The sequence below is a fragment of the Balaenoptera borealis genome, assembly GCF_965194805.1.
Source record: "Balaenoptera borealis genome assembly, chromosome: 6".
Lineage (NCBI taxonomy): Eukaryota > Metazoa > Chordata > Mammalia > Artiodactyla > Balaenopteridae > Balaenoptera > Balaenoptera borealis.
Genome location: NC_138863.1, coordinates 75,049,126 through 75,074,296, shown reverse-complemented (window position 1 = coordinate 75,074,296; position 25,171 = coordinate 75,049,126). Strand labels below are relative to the sequence as shown.

Here is a 25,171-nt window from a genome sequence, read left to right as displayed (position 1 = left end):
TCCCCCTTATTCACAGTTTTGCTTTTCACAGTTTCAGTTACCCGTGGTCAACTGTGGTCCTAAAATATTAAATGGGAAATTCCAGAAATAATCAATTTATACTTAGTGGCTATCTAGGTTATGAGATCAGATAGGCTGTTGCATGCTTGTGTTCAAGTAACCCTATTTTACTTAATAATGGCCCCAAAGCTCAAGAGTAGTGATGGTGGCAACTCAGATATGCCAGAGAAGCCATAAAGTGAGAAGCTGAAAGTTCTCGACCTAATACAGAGAGAAAAAAACTCGTGTGCTGAGGTTGCTAAGATCTACAGTAAGAAGGAATCTTCTAACCGTAAACTTATGAAGAAAGAAAAAGAAGTTTGAGTTGGTTTTGTTGTTGTACCTCAAACTGCAGAAGTTACAGCCACAGTGTATGGTAAGTGCTTAGTTAAGATGGCAAAGGCATTAAATTTGTACGATAAGGTATTTTGAGAAAGAGAGACCACATTCACATAACTTTTATTACAGTATATTTTTATAATGGTTCTATTTTATTATTAGTTACTTTTGTTAATCTCTTTCTGTGCCTAATTTATAAGTTCAACTTTATCATAGGTATGCATGCATAGGAAAAAACATAGTATGTATAGGGTTCAGTAACATCTGTGGTTTCAGGTATCCACTGGGGTCTTGGAATGTTCCCCCACTGATAAAGGGGAACAACTGTACTTTCATAATAAAATACCTATATTAAAAAGGACCTTTTTTGTTTATTTCACCATCACCACCAACCAAAATGCTTTCTTTGGCATTTTTCTTTCTAGAAAGAATAAATCATTCCCTTTTCCTATGCTATGTCAAAACCCAGTTCCACATCTACTTTTTGCCCTTTTCACTCTTTTATAGTTATTATTGTTTCAATTTTGTTTCTTTCCAACTTAAGCAAGTTGGAGAGTGTATTTTATTTATCTTTTTATTTTTAGGGCTAATGTGGTGCTTGGTGTTTCAGACATATATCCAAAGAGATTTATCTAATGAAAAAAGAGCTTTAAAATAGGAAAATCACTGGCTGTCATTCTATTTTTCTTTGCCCCTTTCCTTGTGCAGTAAATATTATGTGTTTGTTCCTAGTCTCTGCCTTGGCAAAGCAAGTCTCAACTGCCCTTTTATCTCCTACTGCTAAGAGCAGTAGCCACTAAGTGTAAAAAATCAAAACAAAGCACTTTCCCATCTCCCTGATGGAGTAAAAGCAGTGAAGCCCAAATAATGCTTAGTTACCAAAAGCAATGCCAGGTGTCTAATCGAAACGGTATTGATTTTAGCTAGTAAATAGCCCTTAATAAAGTTGGAACCTGGGTTGAATATGCAGCCTGGTAATTAGCTAATAAAGCAAACAAGGCCTGGAGAGAACGTGGTGCAGTTGGATAAACAGCAGCCTGTCATCCAGGAAGCTTTCCTAGGTCTAATACCTTCTCCTACAGAGGACTCAAGTTACCCTTAGGACTCCATGCCTAGTGTTTTTAGCCATTAAATAAGGAAAAAAACTATAAACGTATCATAGGGTCTGAGATATAACTAAAAGCAGTTGTAAATGTTTTACAAATATTACATGCAATAGAAATGCTTCCTGGAGACAGATGTTGCAATTTAATAATCTTAAGTGGGAAGGTTTAATAACTACTTTAGATCATTAGGATAATGTTTAGTGCCCTAGGATAATTATTAAACAATTCTCAGTTTGCTAAATTATCTGATACTCCAGAGAAATCCATAGCCTGATTAATTCTCACATTATCTGTCAACTGCTCAATGAAACCGCAAAGCAGTAGAGGCCAGCTGGGAAAAAAGAAGAGCAAGGGTGAGAAAAGGACTGAGTTAGCCAGATGTCACGTTGAGAAAGAAGAAAATCAGGGATGGAGGGTCAGAGCCAACGTGTAAGGAAAAGTGTTAAGGTGCAAAGATCTGAATCAGAGATGCTGATTAGAGCCTAGACCTTCAGCATCCAAATGCATTGTATCAGGCCTGCACAGAGGTTTTGTTGTTGTTGTCGATTTGCTTTTAGATGTGGTTGCTAATATTTTCTTACGTGGGAAAAGCATTTTATATAAAAATCCCAGATTTCCGGCTTCTTTTGAAAATTCAGAGTATCTAGTAACAGTGGGCCTAATTCCTACATGACTGCAATGGGCAAGAGCTGTGTAAAGGCTGCCCCATTTATTTTCTCTCAAGATTTTGATTATGAAAATCTTAAGGCTAACTGAAGAGTAGAAATACAAATACATATCTATTCACCTACCTCTAGATTCAACAATAGTTAATATTTTTCCGTATTTATTATAAAAGTAAATACCTATATACATTTATATTTTTGCTGAACCATCTTAAAATGGTTATATTACTTCATCCCTAAATATGTTAGCATGCATTTCTAAAAATAAGGACAGTTTCCTACAGAACTGCAATCTTACGATCATGCTGAAGAAAAAAATCAATCATCATTCCCGAAGGTCATTTTTACTCAGTCTATATTCAAATTTCCCCATTGTCCCAAAGTTTCTTTCAGATTCATTTTCCTTTCAAGCCAGGATCCAATTAAAACATATGCATTGCATTTAGTTATGTCACATAAGTCACTTTTACTCTAGATCAGGCTCTTGCCTCTTTTCTTCTACAGCATTGTCTCATTGAAGGGGTCAGTTATCTTGTGGATTGGGATTCAGATCTAAAGGCTTGACTAATTTAGGTTAAACATTTGGGGCAAAAATAATTCCGAGGTGATAATGCAGACTTCATATTACATCACATAAGGAAGCATACACCTGCTGTCCTAGCTGGTAGCACAAAGTTTGATCACCAGGTTTAGGTAGAGCAATCTCTTTAGCTGTGGTATGCTCTCTCCAATTTGCCCCAGACCCACCACTCCTTGTCTTACATCTAGCCTAATTAATTCATTTTACCTTGCCTGGAAGGCATATGTAAAGGTCAACCTAGAGCCTATCACATGCTACAATCTGGACTATGTGATACGAGGCACCTACCACTGTATCCCTGGAACAACAGAACAGTACCTGGTGTATAGGTGGTGCTCAATAAATATCCATTGATTGACTAAAATTAGAAACACATAAGTTAGAGAAACTTGAAAGGAAGTAGGGTTTGGGGAAAAATTTGGCAACTCATACTCCTGAACTATATGTGGTTCAGAGAAGCCTGGTGCCCTTGGATAGGTAGAGCACATTGCAAAGGCTCCTGGCTCTAGGAAATGGTTCTTTATTTGAGCTGGACAGAAATGTATAATCCCAGTGGATAAATCAGAGCAAGGAGAAAGAATGAATTTAAAATTCTGTGGAACTCAAGGGTTTGGTTACCTGGGCTTCCCATTTATGAAAGGCCCTGACGCAGCTTGGGTTTTCTGGAAGCAGATACTGAGACAGAGTATGACATGCAGGTTATTTTTAGGGATACTTGTGAAAAGAAGAGTGCAGAAGCAGAAGTGGACAGAGGGAGATGTAGAACTGTGATGCAAGCTCAACAAAGCCCCATTCACCCCCTAAGGGAGTTCTGGAGCATACACAGCCCATTAGAGTTATCTCTCAATTATCCAGCTGAGCCTTTATACCCCTGCTTCACTCAGTCACAGGGTAGCGACCAGTCCAGGAAAGGGATGGCCTTGAATGAGGCAGCTCTCTCATTGAGTTGGCAGCTGGAGATGCTTCCAGCAGCTGGTGAAAGAATTTCTGCTTGAAGGAGGATCTGGGTAGTGTGTCAAACCATCTACCACAGACCTCAAATTAAAAATTTTGCTCTTATCTCTAAATGAAGCTATAGGGACAATTACCGACATATTCCTTCTGCTAAGCATTAGTTGGCTAACTGTAACATTCAAATTATACCATAATTTTTTCAACCTTGTTTTGGTATTTCTTCACTTATTAGAAAGCTCAAAAAAAAAAAAAAAAAAGAGAAAAAGATCCAGGCATCTCTCAAATTTTGAAAGTTTCTGGTATTGCTTGAATGTCCCACAAGGCAGAAAATTGAGCCCATTTACATGGCTGTAAATTGCTTTGGCATCTTGAATGAAGAATACCCTACAAGTGCCAGTGATGTACTGAAGGGCTAGCTCTACAGAGATAGATTGATGTTGGTGTCAAAGGAAAATAAATGAAGGAAGAAGTTGTATTAGTTTCCTACTGCTGCTGTAACAAATTACCACCAACTTGGTGGTTTAAAACAAGAGATATAGTCTCCCACAGTTCTGGAGGCCAGAAGTCCAAAATTAGTATCACTGGACTGAAATCAGGGTCAGCAGGGCTGCACTCTCTCCAGAAGATCTGGGGGAGAATCCATTCCTTGCTTCTTCCAGCTGCTGGCATTCCTTGGCTTGTGTCTGCATTACTCTAATCTGTGTACATGATGACATTGTCTTATACTCTTCTGTCTGTGTAAACCCTCCCTATTACTTCTTTCTTATAAGGTTACATGTGACTGCATTTAGGGTCTACCCTGATAATTCAGGAAAACATCTCCATCTCAGGATCCTTAATTAAATCATATCTGTTAATACTCCCCATCCCCCATATAAGGTGACATTCAAAGGTTCCATGGAGGCCACTATTCAGCCTACAATAGGATAGCTTTTAAGTCTTCACTTTACCTCCTTAAGCCTGGGGATAATTTGCTTTCACATAGCTCCAAAGCAGGAATGTAAATTGTGTCTAGGGTGAGGAAAATCATGGAAAAGCTAGAATTCCACCCTGCAGCACTTTGAGACCCACTGTAGGAAGGCCATCTTTGTGAGGGCTGGACTTTTACTCTTTTTCAAAACTCTGAGAGGCTCAGTTTGATAGTGAAGAGCACATGCTCAGGAAAAAGTGTCTTCCTCCACATTTGACTATTGAAAGATATTTTTAGAACACACATACTCTAAATTTACTAGGAAAACAATTGTTTTTTCAGATGCCCTGACATCAGTTTCTAGCTTTTTATCACATGTCAGGCTGTCTTAGTTCTCAGAAACTTGACCAGGGTTAAAAGTTAGGCAAGAAGGAAATGGGATTATCTATTTACAGTGTGGTCTAGAGAATGTTAATAGACTTTCCATTACATTTTCAAATTTCTCTTTGATGAAGGTTACATTGAACCATTCTCTTCTTTTGTTTTATGCCCCCCAAAAGAGCTATTTAAAAAATAAACTTCAATATGTAACTCAAAGATAACAGAACAAAGATTCTCTACTTTTCCATGGTTCATTTTTTGGCTTTGCATGATGCTTCTGCTGATAGAGGAGGAATGAAGGAGATTCCCTTCTGAGTCCAAGGTATTTGCTGAGGGAACAGCACGTGTTACTCTCTGGCCTATACCCCTGTGTGTAAAGGGCTTTCCTCTTGGCTTGGCAGAAATTAGGTCATTGCCCACGTGCTTCAAGGCTGCTGAATTAAGACGCAACGTTCTTCTTATTTTAAAGCTAATCAGGCACAGGCATAAACCCTGTCCTTTGCTATTGTTGCTCTATTTTTTTGCTATTCAGATTCATTCATTCAAAAAAAATCACATTATAACATTACAAACTGTAGTCAAGTTTATTTTAAGCATTTACTGCTGAGATTGAAGCCATCTCCAGGTTATGTAACAGGTATTCAGACACGGAACTGAACAAATCTCCAGTTTCTTGGGCTGTTTACTCGTGGCTCATTTGCCTCTTTCACTGAATCATAAACAGTTCCTCTGAAGAACCCAATCCTCCATTTTGTTTCAGCTCCCACATCAGAACCTAATACTTTTTCATGTTCTCTGCATGAGTTATTTGGGACATATCTGCTTGCCCACAACCTTCCTCCTGCTATTAAATAGGAGGCTATGTTCCAGAGACAACATTACTCAATTTATATCACCAACATTTGTTTTCATTGCTGCCTTGTCCAAAGAACAAAGTGGATGCCTGCCCAAGGAAGTTCATATTTCCTTTACCCGCAAGACCTTTACATCTAAGTAAGTTTCCTGGTGTCACTTTATATTGATGCCTTAACATTTTATTTCAAGAATACTTTCCCAGATTCTTATAAAGCAGAAATAAACCTTAAAGAACCCATTAAAATATGGGTTAAACCTATTAAAATATATTTAGTATTTTCATTTCATCTTTTCAAGGATCATATACTGTATTTTTACCTCATTCTTGATCCTAACTCTTTGGAAATCACTGATGTGGGAAGATTTTCTGTTGGATATTTTTAGATGTCTATAGTTCTGCTTTTAAGAATTCAAGTAACAAGGAGGTGGAGGCCCACTAAATGATAAATGACCTGCTCTAATCTCCAAGCCCCAAAGGTACTGGTCCAGTCCTGTTCAAGGATTTAAGATTTTTCTGGACAGCACTGCTAATCTTCTAGAAACTCCATATTAGTGGACTTTTTTTTTTTTTGTACGTAGTAAACTTGAAGTCTTTGTTTAATGTTTGGTTATCTTCTTAATGTTGTAACTGTTGTTAACAATGGATAAGATTATAGGTACATACAGTACTTCCTAAATTATGTAAAGTACTAAAATAATAGAATGGAAGAAAGATGTGAGCATACACAGCAATCAAAGCTCAGAACAAAGGTGTCTTGGCCCTGTATTGGACCATGAGTCAGAATGTGTGGGGTTCAGGGTAGGGAAATGACATTGGTGATACTTTTATTGACAATCTACATGTTAGGCATTTTACATATATTATCCCATTCAATTCCAGTTTGGCTGTTGCTAGCTGTGTTATCTTGGGCATGTTACTTAACAATTTTGTGCCTCAGTTTCCCACTTTGTAAAAACAAAGCCAAGAAACCAAAAAACTCATAGTTATTCTGAGGATTAAAGATTACAAGTACTTTGTTAAGACTAGTGCCTGACACAGAGTAAGTAGTATTGAATGTTTGCTATTCTCAATATATTCTCACTGATAAGGAAACTGAGGCTCTGAGTGGCTAGAGGTTAAATAACTTAGAAGAGGATGGATTTGAAGCCCACACACTGTTCTCTATACCAAGCAGTTTCTCAATTTAGTCTTGGCTCTATGTTAGGCTAACTCTGTAACTTTAGGTAAAGTACTTAATAATTCTGGGCCTTGGTTTCATCATTTGTAAAACAAAAGTCTGTGAGTTAATAACATTTATGGCCCCTTTCAATCCTTACATTCCATAATTTTATTATGAGATTTGATAACCAATGAACACTCAGGGAAAATGTGCTCCTCTGTAGAAGTGGGCAGGGACTAAAACAGTTGACCCTGGGCAGGTGGTAAATGGTCATAAAAGGTGAGTAATAGAATCACCAATGAAAGGTTCCCCATTTGGGGGAAAGGTCACCCCCAGCAGTTGGGTTGAAGATGTCTAAGCGTCAGGGAGCCTACTCTCCAGGCTTGGGAAGGGAAGAACTTCTCGCTTGTATTGTTACACTAGACTATAGAAAATAACCCAAATTTACCTGACAACACTACAAAAGCAAGATAAATTAATGGCAGGCGAATTTAGGCTTTGTTTACATAGGAACGAAGGAAAAGGGGAAAGCTTTTCGGATTTCGGTAGCCATGTGAGCCTGAAAACTTAGGATAGTCCTGAAGTTTCCTTAGGCACATGAGAAGAGTTAGGTGGCACCAAAGTTATTTGACACCCTCAATCTGAAAGACAGTAAACATAGTTTCATTCCAAATGCCGAGTCATGCTTATGGGGACAAGGAGAAACACTTAAGACTCTAACTTCTCTGAGGTACTGGTCAGGTCAGTAGATCGTTTTCTGCTAAAATACTTACTTCATGTTTTTAAATTTAGTTATGATAAGTGCTTCTCCTCCTACACCCTCACTCAGTTTTCTCCCTTTTTAGCCCTCAACATGTTTGTTTGGTTTTGTTTTAATTCCATGAGAAGCTGTAGCAAGTGTATGTGTGTAGGGAAGACTTCTTCTCTTTTTAATATTGTTTGTGTATCTAGTGTAATACTTAATTCTGAAGAGTAATTTCTAAATGAATGATTATTGCCCTCCTCCCCATAAAATTATCTTAACAATGAAAAGAAATTGCTTACCCACATGGGAAATTACATTACTGTTAGATACCTCAATCAGCAACCAAATTCTTTCAGTGGAATTCTTATCATAATAAGCAAGACCCAGGGGCAGAGATAGAGAGGTGGAAAGCTACTTTAGGTACTCATAAATAGTAACCTAAGTTTTAAAGCATTATGTTCAAGGCTAAAAGGAAAAAATTATTTTTATACTTTATTCCTTCTAGAAGATACTGATGGAGTAAATAGGGAATAGGTTTTGATTTTGTGAGTCTTTCGGTCTTAAAGCAGAAGGATCATAAACCTCTGCATTTTGAAATTATCTAGTGTATATATTGAAAAGTTAATTTTTTTTACCACTTTTGCCTTGAATAAAAGTGGATGCCTAATTTATGTTGAATAACTACAAATCAGCTGTGTTTTTATGCAGTAATTGGAAGTAATTATTTTACAATGATTTCTAATTAAAAAAATTTTTTCAAGGCTGTAGTTGAGATTAGATGTGCATGGAGCACGGGGAAGAGGAGGGCTGAGGTGGGTTGTTTAGAAAAAGAAGATCCAGAGTAAGCTGTATGCTTATCATGCATGTTAAGCTTTCTTATCTCTCCTCTCTTAACCCCTCCCATACACACCTTTTTCATTTGATACCTTTCCTGAATTCCACCAATGCCTAGGGTCCTCCTGCTTTCCTTTGGTTGCTTTGCGCCCCAGCCTTGGCAAGTGAAAACATGTCCAGTGCTTCTGAGTTTTTTCACCTCAAAATTCTCTACCTCCTCCCATGTTCTATTCCGTCAGGGTCTGACTTGGATTGGACCATCATGGATGGTCATGGGTTATTGATGAGAACTGAATCCCTGCTGGCTTGTTAGCTAGCAAGGTGACCAGGACTTGTGGGGAAAATAAACAGCAGACATAATAGGGCTCAGAACAAATTGTTCACCTGAGCATTCATTTCATATCAATTAACAGTTACAGAACATCTACTATGTTATAGGGACTGTGCTAGGTGCAAAAGTGAATAATATGTTGTCTCCATTTTCCAAGCACTGAACTGTCCTGGGAGAATTAGTGGGAAGAAAATCCAGGACTGGCACCTCAATTCTGCCAGATTATTCCTTTTCTATGCAACGTGTTGCTCTTCTAGACAAATGTTTAGGATTTCAAAAAATGTGAAAGCAATGGTCTATTAGAGGGGTTCTCAACCCTGCCTGGGTGTTCACGTGAATCATGGGGTGGGGGGAAGGTTTCAACAGTGGTTCTCAAGCTGTAGTGTGCACCTGAATCGCCTGAAGGGCTTGTTCAATCAGCTAGGCCCCTGGCCCCAGAGTTTAAGAATCAGGTAGTCTGGAGTGAAGCCGAGAATCTGCATGTCTATCAAGTTCTCTGGTGATGCTGGCTCCCCCAGCTACACTTTGAGACCCATAGTTTTAAAATATAAAGATGTCCAGGTTCCATCCACCAACTGATTCAACTGGTGTGGGGATGGGAACCTAGTATTGATCATTTAACACCACCCCCCACCCCCCCGCCCCAATCCCCCGCTGTTCCACTGGATAGACTACCCATTGGATAGGCTGGTTTCCTGTTACTATGAGTTTGGGACCCAATGAAACTACATATTCCTCTGGGTCAATTATAATAATTAACTGGTATTTAAAGAAATTAGTAAGTGATAAGAAATAATTGGCTGAAAAAAACCCACCCCTGCGCTTTTGTTTCAAACTAATTTGGCTGCCTCTTTTTGGAAGGCCTTTCCAACCCTGCCCTGGGTATTTTCCAATACCACGGTAGAAACGTTACGTGTAAAGCTCCCAGAGATCTTCGGAGGAAAGACCTTAAAGAAATGGGTCAATTTGATCCCCATCTGCGTCCTCCTTGGGCCCCCTTGGCCTCGCCTAGCACTTCTAGTGCCAACAAGTGAGCTGGGCATGCTCAGTGGGCAGGGTCGGTTCTGGGGGTGCAACTGGGAAGCCTGCTGCTCTGCTGCCTGGGCTCTCCCCTCCCCCCACCTGTACGAGGCTGGGCCCGAGGAGCCCGTGCTCAGCATCCCACCCCCTGAAGCTTGGGCTTGGTCTTCCCTGCGGGTCTTCTCGCTGACATTCAGCCAGGGGTCAGGCGGCCGGGCGCGCCTCCAGAGCGCGCGGGGGGAGCCCGGGCGAAGGCTCTGGGCTCTGACGGTGGGGTCCCAGGGGTCCGCCTGCCTCCCAGACGCGTTTCTAGGCTCAGGGAAGCCTGCCTGCCGAATAGGGGAAGCCAGATTCGGGGGCGAGTAACGAGAAATCAGGTAAGCCAGCCCCGCCGGCGTGCAGGCGGACGAGAGTCTCCTCTCTCCTGGGCAGGTGGCGAGGGCGGCCCACAAGGAGGAAGGCGGAGGAAATCCGACACCCCCGCCGTCTTCCCCCGGCCTAGCCCCGCCGAGGCTTCCCGGCCCGCCAGCCGGCTGGCGAGGCGAGGCGGAGGGTCTGGAGTGAGGCCGGGCGAAGACGCGGGCAGGACTTGCGGCCTGGGGCCAGGGCCACGCACACGCCGCGCCGCGGCCCATCCCCGCGGGCCCCGCGCCCCGGCCTAGTCATGTTCATTTGGAGGCGGAGACCTCGCTCGTTCTCTGCCCGCTAGTTCGCAACGCTTCCCCGCCTTCCCGGCCAGGTCCCCCGCCTCCACTTCCGCGCTTCCCCGCTGGGTCGGCGGAGCCTGGGCCCGAGGTATCCGGCTGCTTGTGGCGGTCGCGCCGCCGGGGTCGACCCTCGGGGAGGGGAGCGGGAGGAGCGAGTTTCGGGGGAGGCGGGGGCGCGGCTGCTCTGGTGCGTCGGGTTACAGTCGCCCTGCTTGTTCGGGGCGTGACATCCACGCGCGCCTCGCTGCGAGTATCCGGACCGAGGCGCTGATTCGGGGGAGGCAGAGACTCCGCCCAGGCCCGAGGAAACGGGCGCTTCTGCCCTCTCTCCCCTCGCGCGAGAGGATCAATCTAAGGTGTGTGCTTCCCGGGAGACCCCCGTGCCCCCGCCCCCTGGGTTCTGGGGCGGGGGGTGGTCCCTCTCTGACCGGGTGGAGTCCGGTGTTGGGGTGGGTGGTGGCAGAATCTGGGGAGAGATTTAGAATTTTTCCGCACCGACAGAACGTGGGCTCATTCTTACCGGGAGCAGGGCGGTGGGGTGGAATACTTTCGCCTCCTTGGTTAAGTGGCAGGACTTTGGGGTGAGCGTTGGTGTCTAAATGAAAGTTTGCTGCAAACTTATGGCTTGTGGACGCCGCTCGTCTGAAAAGAAGGACTGTTGCTCCCTTCTGAAGCAAGGGAGGGAAAGATTCTAGAAGGGGACTGAGGCTTCTTTGAGATCTTAGCTGCTGGAGTGTGACAGTTTTAGGAGGAAATGGAAGGTGTACCCTGATGAACTTAAAACAGCCCCTACTCCCCACGTAGTAACTTCTGCGTCAAAAATAGTCTTGAAGCGTGCTTTGGCAGGAACGTATAGCCCTGTGAATGAAGTGCTGATCTGGAGCCCTTGACCTCTAGACTGCCTTCCATCTTCTGCGGGGGAGCATTCACTCCGGGAACTACCCTCCTCAGGAGTTCCAAAGAAATGTACACATGCAAGTTCTCTTAGTGACGGGGCCAACCCAAATTACGCGACACTTTATAAATATCATGGGAAAGGCTGGGGACAGCTATAGAAATAGCTGACAACTAACTTAGTCAACTTTTATACTTGTATAAATAGGTATGGGATGGAAAAGTAGGTTCCACTGAGTCCTCATTGCTTAAAACAAAACAATTTTGCATACGTTCCCAAGTTTAATAGATGTGAAGTTTTGTTTTGGAGTGTGGAGGGTAATGGGAACTGCCACACGGGGGCCAGGCACTTCCTGGTAGCTATGACCACTCTAGTCTCTGAATGCCACAGTTCTTGCTGGCCATGGTCTGAGTGCTGGATGCCGTTGCTCAACGGATACCATGTGCAGCCTGGGGAACCTTATGATGAGGATGTTGGAACCCTCCTGTGTTTCTCATTGGGGGATTATGTCAAGTTACAACACTCCCTTGATTTTTCCAAATCAACTCGTCAAATGATGCAGCGGTACCTTAGTAATAATGGATAAAGATGGAATTTGGGATTTGAGAACCAGCATTGTTGGAACTGTCCATTCTGATATCTCACGTAGTCACTTTATTTTATAAAGACATTCTGAGCAGCATTAATACTCTGCTTCCTTCTCTCTCCCTCTGATTTATTAAAAGACGCAGTGGCTTAGCTCAGTAATTGACAAGAGGGCCAATCGTCAATGCCTCCCCTTTTGTTTTTGTTAACTATTTAATCTCAGAGATGTTTAGAAATATTTGACTATCATGGTACATAAGTCATACTGGTGAATAATTATAACTCTCAAATTATCCCGTTTGCTATTAGTTTCTGCTTTCATTACTAGAATGTACGTTCTGTGAGAGGGCGTGGCCTGCCTCACACACTTTTGTATTTCCAGTACCTAGAGTGGTGACTAGTTTGTGATAAATGTTTTCTCAATGAGTGACTAAACGGTGGGACAAACTCTAGCTGGATGTAGTGGGGGAAGAAAACCAGAGATTTTGGCTTTAGGGAAACTATTCAACCTCACTGGGCCTCAGTTGTCTCAATGACAAAATGTAGATAATAATATATGATATAACACATGTAAAATCACTAGTGATGTTCCTTTCAGGTAGTAGATTTCAAAATATTACTGTCTTCTTTCTTATATATTTTACTTTTTATATTCAAAAAGGGAAGACTTGGGGAAAGAATGCAGATAGTTGGATAATTTAGCTCTTGCATGTTGTGAATGAATTATCCAGGTTTTTCCCCCGTTAATTTGGTGTGTGTGATAGAAGTAAGGGGGAGGGGGAAGTTAGTGGCAGCTATGGTTATCAGAGACGGGAAACAATTTCCAGATCATTAACTAATTTCTCCTCTTTATTTTTTTAATGTGATGAAGTTTCTGCTCAGGTTTTCCAGAACTTGATTTTTTTTCTACTTGTCAACAACCAGACTCACTAGGTTGTCCTCAGTACAGAAACAACACTTTAGAAAGAGCACTAGGAATCAAATAGCTGTAACACTTGACTTCTTAAATGAAATTTTCTGTAGTCTTGTGCAGCATTATATAGTAACAAGGTAAAGAAAAATATGGTTATCCTGCTTTTGAGAAGGTTAGAGTTCATTTAACAAGGTAAAACGTATAGATGTTGAACAGTTAGAGACCAGCGTAAGATCTTGCATAGTCCCGTACCCAATGGTTATGGAAGGGAGAGGTTAACATACGCTCAAGTAGCTGGAGACAATTTTGTGGTGAAGAGAATGTCACTTCAGCAACAGAGAGACTTAAAGTTTCCTGAAGATTACAGCGGATCATTTTTGTTTCAAGAATGTTTGCTATTTTGTACTTCAGTGTATTAAAAAGCCAAACAATCATATACTTTCAAAAGTAAACTTTCTATGGAAAAGCATATTAGAAACCTACAATACAATTCTGTACATGAACTAAATGATACTTTTCACTGTGTCTCTGAAGTTTTAAAGCCCAGGATTGGAGTTAAAAATTATAACTTTTCATTCTTGCCACTTTTAACACCCTTGCTTAAAACAAAGTGTCAGATGGCCTGCCTTTTACTCTCTCCAGTTGTATATAATAGGATATCGTTTTCATCTGAAGTTTCCGGGGAAAATTACTAGTCATTAAGTTTGGGATCCCCACAACTGGCTAATTTTAGACGGTGTTATAAAAGTGGTTTTAGATGCTCTTCAAAATACTCAGGAAATTCCATCAGGATTCATCACCTTTGAGATAAGAAGGAAACTTGGAAGTTGTTTTATAGAGGAAGAAGAAGCTAATAAAAGGGTGTGTTGTATATTTCCTTGTTTTAGAATTGTTGACCTGATGGGGGAAAGAAATGTAGGGCGGGGAGAGATGATCAGATTCAACTGCAAGTGAGAAAGACAAGGGCCAACGTGGCTACAAGCCAGGAAATGTCGAACAACTTTAGACCTCTTCCTGTATTACCTGACCAGGGATTGATCTAAGGAGCATTTTAGGAAAAGGAAGCTTGAGGAGCTAATGGTTTGAATACCTGAGGATGTTGAGGTAATGACTGTGATCAGAGTTTGTCTAGAACTCTAATTTTGTGTCCTGACGTGAATGTGACCATTTTTGTTTGTTTGTTTGTTTTGGGTTTTTTCCCCCTTGTTTCCCAGGATTTTCACCTTTTTTTGGCAGTTCTTACTAGTTCTTTGGGTTAAATATTTCTTCCTATATCGTATCTGTGTTCTTATTTCCCATTTTTCCGTTGAAAATTTTCTGTTGATTCTTTTAAAATAAGGTTTCTGATTTGTGCAGCAGACAAAACATAGTTTCTGATTTTAATTAGGTCAAGCTCTGGCTCTGTTAGTTCACTAAAATTAGTGGGAAAAATTAACTAATAGAAAATGTTGCCCTCCTAAGTAAAAATTTATTGTGACAAAATGTATTAACAAAACTCCAAAGCATTACTTGGGGATATCTTTTACTTTTTTTGGCAAAATGAAATGATTACTGGTGTACTTTATTCTGTAGCAGTCAGATACTGTTAAAGTGTGAGGAATGACTGTTTCATTTAGACTTTTCTAGCCTCAGATTCTTTAAATAGTGATATATCCTCTGTGGAATTTCATATTTGATTATCCACCTATATCCTTCAAACCCCACAAATTATAACAGAGAGGCTGTTTTCTGAAAATGAGATTTCTAGAAGCTGCTACTGTCAAATGACACGGTCTTCGGGTATGACTTGCTGACACATGCTTAGTAAGCTTTATTACTTCCCTCATATGCACCAGTGACCACTAAGTCTGGTTGGTTATTCACACTAGGAACAAAAGTTGATGTTCAAGGTAAATATTTTCGGAAAATTTTCATTGGGATTTTATGAGTTTCAATAAAACACAATGGGGGCTTCCCTGGTGGCGCAGTGGTTGAGAATCCGCCTGCTAATGCAGGGGACACGGGTTCGAGCCCTGGTCTGGGAAGATCCCACATGCCGCGGAGCAACTAGGCCCGTGAGCCACAATTACTGAGCCTGCGCGACTGGAGCCTGTGCTCCGCAACAAGAGGCCGCGATAGTGAGAGGCTCGCACACCGCGATGAAGAGCGGCCCCCGCTTGCCGCAACTAGAGAAAGCCCTCGCACAGAAACGAACAGCCAAAAATAAATAAATTAATTAAAAAACAAACAAAACAAAACAAAAAACACAATGAATTTCTACCTGTATTTGAAAAGTGATGAAAATAGTACGGCTCAGAGTACCAGGTTCTCAAAAGTCGTTTTCTTTTGTTTAAACTGAAGAAAGAAAGGATGTTTTGTTTCGCTGCTGTAATATCAGAACTGCTTTGATCATATCACTCTTTGCTCCACCCTTCCGTGGGTCACTCTGCCCTATTGCATTAAATTCTAAATATTTATCTTTGAATTCATGGACGTTTCCGGTCTTGCCCCAATATTAAACTTCTGCCCTTCTCTTCCTCGTGATCCAGTCAAACTGGACTACATGAAATTCTCTAGATCTGTTTTATTCCTACTGCTGCCCCTATGCTAATGTTTTTCCTTCTACTTCACCTCTTTAAAATCCTACCAATCCTTGAATGTCCTGACCACAGGCTACCAGTTTTGTGACGCTTTCCTTCACTGCCCCAATCAGAAGTGTTTTGTACATTTCCTAAACTCTTCAACTACTTTTTTTATGCCACTCATAAGTATCTCATTTAGTCCTGTGTATGGTCATTATTTGAAAACATGCATAATTTCCTTTCGTGCAGAAGATCATGCAGAGCAAAGGCTGGATCTTACACAATTTTATAGACCTCATGTGCCCAACCCAAGTCCCTGCATGTGGGGACACCTAGTAAATAGTTGTTGAATGAATGATTGACTCATAATTCACTCATCCCTTAATTACCAAGAATAAATGATAGAAATGGTTGGGGTGTGATTGGACAGCAGGTAACACACAGGCAGATGCATTTCAGATAATCAGTTAAACTGAATCTTTATCTTTTTTCAGGCCTCCCTTTCTCCCTGTACATTTGGCAGTTCTTATATCTAAAGGATATTTGTTTTAGGAGGAGGAAAGGAAATTGCTGCATTTGAACCAAAGTTATAAAAGCAATCTGTGAAGAAAATCAGTGGAGGAATCTGCAAATGAGGAGGTCATTTAAGATCTGCTAAGGAGTCACCTTTGTCAGGGCTCTTAGGGCTCCCTTCTCTTCACTAACTTCTCCCTTTTTCCCCACCTGCCTACCTAATCCAATCTCTTAAGAAAGAATCCAGAAAATTAATTCGTAACAAGATTACTGATAAAATTAGCTTGTCGCTATGTCAAAGGTCTCTGGATTCTAAGGGGACAAAACCTTAGGGACCATTTATGTAGGTTAAGTGGAAGGAGCTTTGGCGGTGGGCAAGTGTTTACTTCTGTGCATCCCTGAAGTCACATTATAGCCACCTGCCTGTGGCTTTGGTCAGTCTCTGCACCTGTCAGTTTCTTCCTCTGTAAAATAAGGTGGCAGAACTGTGTGAATTTAAAGCCATAAACGCGCGGGGTGTTTTATTGCTCTTGTGTCTTGCAAGGGGAAGCCAGTCATGGTCAGTGGGCTCTGTTCACCTCTGGACCTGGCCTAACTTTTCCTCTTACTTCCCCGAGTTTGGGATGTCCTTTCTCTCAGCCTCTCCAGATGTGGCAGTCACTTGGGAGGATGCTGCATTCCCTGCTTCTCCCTCCTGGCTTGTGCTCATAGGATCTGTTACAACAAATATCCTTTCACTTCTCTCTTTCTTTATGTTGCCCTTTCCCCTATCCCAACCCACTATTAAGTAGCTGGGATATTTATCTAAAAAATATATATTCACAGAATTTTAAATAGGAAGGGGGTTAAAGATCTAACCCAACGCTGTCTTTTTATTATTGATAATAAATTATAATGATAAGTATCATTTAGAGCAATCGCTTTTTCTAGGCCCTGTGCTATGCACTTTGCATACATTATTTCATATATCAACAGTGAACCCTGTTACATCAGTGAGGAAACCGAGTTCCAAAGAACATAAGTGACTTACTCAAAGCCACAGTTATGTTCCAGTATGACAGAAAGTCTCTTTTTTTTTTTGCTACTTTGGATTCCCCTGCTCGAATCATTGAACTTTGCCTTTTTTTTTTTTTTTTAATTTTTAAATTTATTATTTATTTATTATTTTTATTTTTGGCTGTGTTGGGTCTTCGTTTCTGTGCGAGGGCTTTCTCCAGTTGCTGCGAGTGGGGGCCACTCTTCATCGCGGTGCGCGGGCCTCTCACTATCGCGGCCTCTCTTGTTGCGGAGCAGAGGCTCCAGACGCTCAGGCTCAGTAGTTGTGGCTCACGGGCCCAGTTGCTCCGCGGCATGTGGGATCCTCCCAGACCAGGGCTCGAGTCCCCTGCATTGGCAGGCAGATTCTCAACCACTGCGCCACCAGGGAAGCCCCCTGAACTTTGCCTTTTAATACTTCACTTCCTAATACTTGGTGCTGTGGGTCAACAGTTTCCACCAGTGATGCTGAATTTGTTCAGACATTGAATGCATAGCACAGTATGCCCGCCTGAAACAATATTCCTTTTTTTTCTTGTTTTCCATGTTTTTCTTTATTTTTTTAATTTATTATTTTTATTGGAGTAAAGTTGCTTTACAATGTTGCGTTAGTTTCTGCTGTACTGTGAAGTGAATCAGCTATATGTGTACATATATATCCCCTCCCTCTTGGACCTCCCTGCCCACCCCCTGCCCATCCCACCCATCTAGGTCATCACAGAGCACCGAGCTGAGCTCCCTGTGCTATACAGCAGGTTCCCACTAGCTATCTGTTTTACACATGGTAGTGTATTTATGTCAAACCTAATCTCCCAGTTCATCCCACCCTCCCCTTCCCCCCTGTGTCCACATGTCTGTTCTCTACGTCTGTGTTTCTATTCCTGCCCTGCAAACAGGTTCATCTGTACCATTTTTCTAGATTGCACATATATGCATTAATATTCAAAAAGACATATGTACCCCAATGTTCATTGCAGCACTGTTTACAATAGCCAGGACATGGAAACAACCTAAATGTCCATCGACAGATGAATGGATAAAGAAGATGTGGTACATATATATAATGGAATATTTCTCAGCCATAGAAAGAAATGAAATTGGGTCATTTGTAGAGATGTAGATGGACCTAGAGTCTGTCATACAGAGTGAAGTAAGTCAGAAAGAGAAAAACAATATTTCTTTTGATTTGACTTCTAGGAACCATGACATTGTTAAAATCCTCTTTAGTCTTAATGAATGTGGAAACAACCTGCAACTTGGTATCAGTCTGCCTTTTCCACTCCTACACCTGGGTTTGTGAATGCTGGTGGGAAAATGAACACCATCATGCAAACTGGAGGCACCTACAAATTTATGTTCTCTAGCTTTAGCCACAGGGCAGTTCTTTTATCTTTGCCTGTTTCTAGACAGCATCTTTTCTTGTTTCTTCCCGTAGTTTTTCCAAACCTTCCGCATTTTCTTTGAGCCTTTTATCCCACTGTGTGTTTCTTTACCAGAAGATGATCATTAGTGGTTAGAGCAGACTAAACTGTTCTAACAGAAAGATCTGAAAATAGATAAAAGCACAAACACAACAGACGTTTATTTCTTGATCATGTCATAGTCTTGGTTGGTGGATGGCTTTCCTCTAATTGATGACTCAGGCATCCTGGAACCTTTCATTTTGTGATTCTGCCATCCCTTAGCACTTTGCTTTCAAGCGTCTTCAGCTTCTCTGAAAGAGAAGAAGCATATCCACTTTCTAAATACTTAGTCTTGAAGTGAATGTAACAGTTCCACTCACATAGCATCAGCCAGAAATCAGGTGCGCAGTCACACCTATCAACAAGGGGAGATTGGAAAGTCTAGTCTGGCTGGGAGAGGAAGAGATTATGGGTTTTTGGTGAAGAGCTAGCTGTACCTTTCACAGTGTCCTTGCCTCCTGTTATACTGAGAAAACAGAGATATCATGTCAATATTTTGATATCTTAATATTTTGTTCTCCTTTCCACATCTTCCCTGTATCTGAATATATTAACTCCATCGTTAACTACCAACTTAGAGGTAGAGTTATCCAGAGTTTATCCTTTCCCTGATACTCTAAATCCCCCATTTCTTCAGCTAGCTTACTCTATGTAGTTTCTCCATGTTCACCTGCATTTTAAATATTTACAAGAATGTTCAAGATTCTCCCATCACAATAACAAACAAGACCAAAACCCAAAACTATTCTTCCTCTCTTCACTCCCCTCTACTACATGCTCATTCTCTCCTTTCTTTCAAGCTACACTTCCTGAAAGTATCTTATATGTTGTTTTTCTACTTCATTACCTTCCATTCACCCCGCAACTGTTGAAAATTTGGCTTCTACCTTAGATGAATCTGTTCTTTTTATGATTATTGGTTTCTCCCCAACTGGCAAATCCGTAGGAGCTTATTGCTTGAAATTTCTGTGATTCTGCTGATTCCCTCCTTTGTGAAATTGAACTTTCACCAGGCTACCATGACACTTCATTCTTCTTTTGGACTACTCCTTATGGGTCTCTTTGCAGATTCTTCCCCTTGATGTTGTAGTTCCCAGGGTCTGTTCTTAGTTCACTGTCTTCTCATTGTAGATGTTCTCTGTACCATCAAGTACATCTATATCTTTGATTTTGATGATTTCAAATCAACATCCCCAGCCAGACCTCTTCCTTGATTTCAGACTCAGTGGATATTTCCACAGTCAAGACAGGACTCATAATCCCCCTACCTGCCCCCAGGATGTTTTTCCTCTCATTGAAGAGCACCACCATCCTTTCTCCCACCTGTATCATCCACTCATTTGTTAAGTTTATCAGTCACCTAATATGTGCTAGGCATTTTTCTACAAATTAAAATTATAGTGGTGTACAAAACAGATACAATCTCTTCTCTTGTAGCATTTACATTGTCAGGGAGGGGGAAATTTTCCCCTCTACCTGTCTTGAGTTCTTGTGGCTGGATTAGTAACAAAATTGACATAAGACATTAACAGGACAAAAACAAATTTTAATTCATGCACTCAGAGGTCTCATTGAAATGGGACGTAAGAAGTGGCCAAAGCAGGCAGCTTTTATATTTTTAGACAAAGAAACAATAAATTTGTGAGGAATTGACAGGACAAAGAAATTTAGGTTTTGGTGCTCAGTTAGTAAGGAACCTAACCAGAGTTTGGGCTTGAAGAAGTAACAAGGTTTGTTTATATAGGCGTCTCTGCCCAAATTCCCTATCTCTGGCCTAAAGGGTGTCCTACTTCCAGATGCAGGGAGTGTACCTTTGACATGAGAGATTTATTTCTTACTTTCAGGGAAACAGAAAGGAGAGTCAGACTGTCCCTCTTGCATTCACCATTTCTTAAGGAACTTGAATCCAAAGTAATCAATATGCCATTGTGCATATTTTGGGGTGGCCCGCCCTGAGCCCTAGCAACATTCTGGGGGGTGCAGGGAAGAAATAATCATGATTAAATAAAGATGAGATGTATGAGCTGATGAGAGCTGTGATTATTTTGGAGTTGGATGGTTTGGGAAGGCCTCTCTGAGGAGCTGACATTTGAGCTGGGTCCTGGGTGAGCAGGAGCTAGCTGTACAGAGATGAGCACAACATTCCAGGCAGAGGAGACAGCTGGTGCCGAAACCCTCATTGTATTCTTGATGCATCTGACGGGCAGAAGAAAGTAAATAAACCCAGAACTTAGTGAGAGTCAGAGGTATCTGTATTAGTTTCCCGTGGCTGTTAAACAAATTACCGGAAGCTTGGTGGCTTAAAACAACAGAAATTTATTCTCTCTTCGTTCAGGAGGCCAGAAGTCCAAAATCAGTATTACTGGGCCAAAATCAAGGTGTTGGCAGGCCATGCTCCCTTCTGAGGCTCTAGGGGAGAATCCGTTCCTTGTTTCTTTCAGCTGTCGGTGGCTCGCGGCATTCATCAGGTTTTGGCTGCATCACTCCAATCTTTGCCTCTGTGGTCACATTGCCTTCTTCTCTTCGGTGTGTGTCAAATCTCCCTTTTGCTTCCCTCTTATAAAGATACATGTGATTGCATTTGGGACTCACTCTGATAATTCAGGATAATCTCTCCACTCAAGATCCTTTATTTAATCACATTTGCAAAGTCTTTTTTTGGTTGTCTTTATGTAAGATAACACTCATGGGTACCAGGATTTAGGATGTGGATATCTTTACACTGCCACTACTCAACCTACCATAGTGTCCAAGGGAATCTTTAAAAATTAGGCAAGGGCCACATCCTATAGAGCTGTACAAGCTGGGATAAGGCATTTAGATTTATTTCTGAGGTTATATAAGCCATTGGAGGATTATGTGCTGGTAAATGAAATGGTTTGGTTTTGCTATAACATAGTGTCTCTCAACTTTTCTTTTTTCCATTATGTCTTTCCAAGAAGAAAAATTAAGTTGAAATTAATTAATTAAAAATTTAAATTAATATTTCCCTAGCAAGAATGTATTCCTTAAATATAAAAAATAAGATTTTGTTGGGTAGAGATGAGCTTTGGAGGACCACAGCTCATTATAATATGTAAGATTTTTCACCGTTCTGCCCCAAGAACCAACTTTGTCCCCTTGTGAGTGTTGCTGTTCCCATTGAGCCTGTGTGCTATCAAAGGCTGATCTGGCTACACAAAGTGGACTGGATTATGGTAAGTGGGGGAGGGAAGATTGGATGCAGGACTCCAGTTAAGAGTCTATTTTAGTTGCACAACTAAGGGATTATAGTTGTATGGACGAGCAGGTGTTAAAGATGGAAAGAAGTGGATGGATTTAGGATTTGTTTTTGCAACCAAGTGAGTTGACTCAACTTTCTGATAGATTAATTCTCTGGGGAGAGGAAACAAGAATTGAGACAAAGGCTTACATTTTTTACTTGAGCAGCTGGGCCATAAACTGAGAAGAGGAGAATTGGGAGAGAAGCAATTCATGTACTTGAAGCAAGATGTAAAATGTTCTGTTTTGGCTGTGCTAAGTTTGAGGTGCTTCTTAGACATTCCTTTGGAGATGTCAGTTAGACAATTGGATCAATGGAGTCTGGAGATTCTGGGAGCGGTTTTGGCTGAAGATATGGAGCTAGAAGTTATTTGCATATAGTTGTATTTGGTACTGGATGGAATTACCTATGGAGAGTGTGTAGATAGAGAAGTGGGCCATTGGAGCACTGTATTATGTAGAAGAGAAGGGGGAGTTGCCAGTGGGGTAGGAGGGAAACCAGGAGGGTGTGGTATCCCTGAAGTTAAGAATTCAAAATGTTTTTAAAAGGAGACATTAAAATGTTTTTAAAAGCTTATTGGATTGAGTTGTGGAAGTAGAGACAGTGCTTAGAGACAACTCTTTCAAGTAATTGTGTCATGAAGAGAAGCTGAGAAATGGAAAAGTTCCTGGAAGAAGTTACTGGTTAAGGGAGGGTTTCTTAGAACCAGAGAGTAATAGAGCGAGTTTAAGTAGAGAGGAAATGATAGAATGATTAACTAGAGAGGAAAAACTGATGAAGGCAGGAGAGAGTGATGGATAACTGTTGGAGTGCAATTCTAGAAGAGGCAAGAAGGGAGATTTAGGGACAAATGAAGAGGTTGGTCTTCACTAGGATCAGGAACATTTCATTCATAGTAAAAGGAAGCTCTGCAGAGAGAATGGGTACAGAGCTGATAGGTCATGGTTTAGGTGGTGGGAAGATAGAGTTCTTATCTCATGGTTCTTCTTTCCCAATGACGTGTGATGATGTTGGGGTAGGATGGGGTGAAACAGGTTTGGGAAAAGAGGAGATTTGAATTGGCTATTTTGAAACACCCTGGGAAATGTAATAGGATTGCTGGTCAATGTGGATTGCCCATTAGAGACTTGTAGCCATGAATTTAATTGAGGCTAGTTGTGGATGCGGTTTTTTCTTCAGGCAGTTTCTTTAGCTGTTTAGGTAGAGGTGTGGAGCAGGCAGATAGCTGGGCTTAATCAACTTGAGTATTTTCCAGGTAAGTAAGAAGCAGGAAGAGAGGAGCAAGGGCATTAAGGGTGCTTGCAAGGGAGAGTTTACAATGATGGACCTTGACCATAAGCTGGACAAAAAGGGAAGTGAATGTGTAACTGATAGTGGAAATTGCCAATGGATTGGAAAACCAGATAATGCCAAGAAGATGCTGGAATGGAAATACCAGAGTAGATGAGCTGGAAAAAGAGAAGGTGTTGTTCACATGTAAGGCACTTGAAGCTGAAGTCTCAGAGCTGGTGCAAGTAATCATAATGCTAAATCAGAGGTTATGACAATGAGAGCAGGTGGCTGAGGCAGGGTCAAAGAGAAGACCATCAGAGGTGAGGTGCTTTAGGAACTGGGGCCTCCATGTGGATGTAGAAGACAGCAGAAGTGAAGACAGTTATGAGTTTGGAAAGGGAAACAACCAGGTGCTTAGGTCATCAGCAAATGAGAGGAAACAGCAGTAGATGGGTAGATGACAACAAGAAGGGGTGATGAGTGGTAAGTATAATGACATGAACTTCAAAACAGGTAAGATTTTTGACAAACAACCCAATCCAAAAATGGGCAAAAGACCTAAATAGACATTTCTCCAAAGAAGACATACAGATGGCCAAGAAGCACATGAAAAGCTGCCCAACATCACTAATTATTAGAGAAATGCAAATCAAAACTACAATGAGGTATCACCTCACACCAGTTAGAATGGGCATCATCAGAAAATCTACAAACAACAAATGCTGGAGAGGGTGTGGAGAAAAGGGAACCCCCTTGCACTGTTGGTGGGAATGTAAGTTGATACAGCCACTATAGGGAACAGTATGGAGGTTTCTTAAAAAAAGAAAAATAGGGCTTCCCTGGTGGGGCAGTGGTTGAGAGTCTGCCTGCTAATGCGGGGGACACGGGTTCGAGCCCTGGTCTGGGAAGATCCCGCGTGCCGCGGAGCGGCTGGGCCCGTGAGCCACAACTACTGAGCCTGCGTGTCTGGAGCCTGTGCTCCGCAACAAGAGAGGCCGCGACAGTGAGAGGCCCGCGCACCGCGATGAAGAGTGGCCCCCGCTTGCCGCAACTAGAGAAAGCCCTCGCACAGAAACGAAGACCCAACACAGCCAAAAATAAATAAATTAATAAATGTAAAAAAAAAAAAAAAGAAAAATAGAATTACCATATGATCCAGCAATCCCACTACTGGGCATATACCCAGAGAAAACCATAATTCAAAAATACACGTGCACCCCAATGTTCATTGCAGCACTATTTACAATAGCCAGGTCATGGAAGCAACCTAAATGCCCATCGACAGACAAATGGATAAAGAAGATGTGGTACATACATACAATGGAATATTACGCAGCCATAAAAAGGAACGAAATTGGGTCATTTGTTGAGATGTGGATGGATCTAGAGACTGTCATACAGAGTGAAGTAAGTCAGAAAGAGAAAAACAAATATCGTATATTAACGCATATATGTGGAACCTAGAAAAATGGTACAGATGAACCGGTTTGCAGGGCAGAAATTGAGACACAGATGTAGAGAACAAACGTATGGACACCAAGGGAGGAAGGCGGCAGGGGTGGGGGTGGTGGTGTGATGAATTGGGAGATTGCGATTGACATGTATACACTGATGTGTATAAAATTGATGACTAATAAGAACCTGCTGTATAAAAATAAAATAAAATTCAAAAATTCAAAAAAAAAAAAACAGGTAAGATTTTTGAAAGAGGATAGAGGAGAAATTGGAAGGTGAAATGGTGAGACACTTAATGATCTCCAGGCTGGGGGATTTGCAGAATAGAAGAAGGTGTTTAACTCAAAGTATTTACAACTAAAATGGAATGGGTACTGCAGATACAGATCTTTAGTCTGGGGTGGGGTCCTGGAGCCTTTTGTGAGGCTACACATTAACTCTTTAATCACTTAATCACTTAATCATAGGAAGGTCCTAGGAAAGGGGCTAGTTATCACCTGGTTCAGAGATGTTTTGATATTTTAGCAACTGGTACAGCCATCCCTGTTTATCCTGGCTGAACGCTGGACTTAAATATGAGAGTATAAACAA

General features: G+C 41.4%; 1 protein-coding gene across 5 annotated transcripts in view; it reads left to right on the top strand.

Moving 5' to 3' along the window:
* Positions 1-7,638: 7,638 nt before the first annotated feature.
* GPD2 (glycerol-3-phosphate dehydrogenase 2) overlaps positions 7,639-25,171 on the top strand; it is a 145,599-nt gene continuing 128,066 nt past the window's right edge. For 2 of the 5 annotated variants that reach the window (XM_082395742.1, XM_082395738.1), the window contains exon 1: positions 10,844-10,982. The gene's annotated coding sequence lies outside the window, so the exon portion shown is untranslated. Of the gene's footprint in view, positions 7,731-10,117; positions 10,297-10,843; positions 10,983-11,366; positions 11,593-25,171 lie in introns of those variants that run through there. The other 3 variants (XM_082395739.1, XM_082395740.1, XM_082395741.1) reach the window with 3 other exon arrangements.